The following is a 2,187-nucleotide window of genomic DNA, read 5'->3' on the forward strand; positions in this document are numbered from 1 at the left end:
TTATATGGAAGCAGGTTCAGGTAGTGTAGATTCAATTTTGTTCAAATCATGACCCCCGGGGGTAGGGCGGGGCCAAAATGGTCGACCAAAGTTTTACATAGAAATATATAGAAAAATTCTTTAAAAATCTTCTTCTCAAGAATGACAAAGCCATAATTCATCATATTTACATGGAAGCATGCTCAAGTAGTGAAGATTCAATTTTTTTTTCAAATCATGACCCCCCGGGGTAGAGCAGGACCAAAATGGCCGACCAAATTTTTTAAAGATATATATAGGAAAATTCTTTAACAATCATTTTCTAAAAAATAGCAAATCCATGATTGGTCTTGGGACTACTTTTGGATTTAAACTTTACAATAAAAAGCCATTTTGTACTTTTTCCTACCCTTAGTGCTCAGGTGAGCGATGTGGCCCATGGGCCTCTTGTTTTTTTTTTTCGCTTCTTTTCTATAAACGCTTTAAGATGTTTGACTGATTTTTGATACATAAGGCTATATTGATGTATTACTGATAACATTTCGATATTGTTCTCCTTCAATAATTAATGAAGAAAAGATTGCCTTTTTTAATTTTTTTTTTTACGATTTTCAGTTCTTTATTTTAAAACATTAACTTTGCAGATATTGAGCTGTTCTTGTTTTTTTACAAGTTTGTCTACCTTGATATGTTATAGATCCAGTTTAGATTGCATTCTCGTTCAATGATTGTTAACTAAATTACGGAATTTTCAAGTTTTAATGGGAACCAGATAACACAGTGTTACCGGTAGGGGACTAGTATTAGTAATACAATGCTCTAGAAATGCTTGTTATATTTTCACACTGAGAGGTAAGTAAAACAGTTTTAATAATATTCCTACTACTAATGTTTATGGCTAACACCTGCTTCTAAAAATTCTCATGACCGTCGTTACTTGCATTTATTTCGTTATTATTGGGCAATTGTTGCGTTAAGGCGATAAAGTGTTCCAATATAAATTGGATTATGCAGGGTTTTTTTTTTAGATTTGAATGTTGCGTGAACATGTTTCAGAATATTTAAACTTTTTAAATCACGTGATTCGTTGGAAAAAAAATATAATACGGAATTAATGTAATGATTAGGAGTAAAAAGAATTTTTTTGAATATTTCACCACAATATCAAAAAACAGAATATAAGATCTTTTCTTCTAAATTAGATCTTAGAAATTATTTAATAGTATAGTTACATAGTATATATATATATATTTTTCAATATCATAGCTCAAAATCTTCAATATAGGCCGAACAAATAAAGGTTATTTTGATCAGTACTGACAGTAGGATCGAACAGGTAGAATAGTTCCCGATGTGCATGTCAATGGTGGGGCACACCTGGCTACATGTAATGTCGCGATGAATTGACCGCAGTTCTTTGTCACACTAGTACATAAACTAGTGGGAGGGAGTTACATGTAATTCATAGTCTTACGGAAAGTTTAATTATAAGCTTAACTATTACATTAATTTTATTGCATCGATTTAAAGAATAAAATGTATTCGTAAAAACGTAGTCAAAAATACATCTACTGCTTTGTTTTGTTTTCCGACATACATTTAGACGGTTACTTACATTGAACATGTATCTGTGGGGATGTTGGTAGGTACTTCAGTTAACCCTTCATAACTACAGTCTACATCTGTCCCATTACATCGGGTACTCCTCCTACAGCTACAGCCACTAGGACAGGCCTCAGTCACAGGTCCGTACATCAGGACACAGAGAACTAACGTCCACACAATCATAGACATTCTTATAATACAAAGATATTCACATCTATGATTTCTATATCATACAACACATTTACAAATCAGTCATGAAAAATATTTTCTCAGTGTTCGCGTGTAGTACAGTGAAATGAGGAAGCAGTTCAGATTTGACACATCTTCACACATGCACAAGGAAAAGCCACTCCCCTTTTCCTTTTAAGGGGGATGTACGGCCACCTTTAGTGCAGTGAGAACAAAATGTAAACATTTCTTCTAATGGCTAAAGTACATTATATTTTGATCAAATTTTAAGTCTTTATGATAAAGATACAAAAAATATGCATACCTGAATGCATGTTGTGCATATATAATCTATACTTTTGCAGAAAAATGCTTTTGATGTGCTCCTTAGAACTGCGCAGCTACAGAATTCAGCAGAGCCTTAAAAAATCAAAA

General features: G+C 32.9%; 1 long non-coding RNA gene across 1 annotated transcript; it reads right to left on the minus strand.

Annotated features, from left to right (window-relative positions):
- Positions 1–1,299: 1,299 nt before the first annotated feature.
- Positions 1,300–1,857, minus strand: LOC134280236 (uncharacterized). The gene is made up of 2 exons (XR_009994869.1): positions 1,595–1,857; positions 1,300–1,404 (listed from the first exon to the last, which is right to left on the minus strand). It is a non-coding gene; the product is annotated as an uncharacterized LOC134280236 (long non-coding RNA).
- Between the last annotated feature and the right edge of the window lie 330 nt (positions 1,858–2,187).

This window comes from Saccostrea cucullata, unplaced genomic scaffold, assembly GCF_032062105.1.
Source record: "Saccostrea cucullata isolate Sc308-1 unplaced genomic scaffold, CSIRO_AGI_Scuc_v1 ctg5790, whole genome shotgun sequence".
Taxonomy (NCBI): Eukaryota; Metazoa; Mollusca; class Bivalvia; order Ostreida; family Ostreidae; genus Saccostrea; species Saccostrea cuccullata.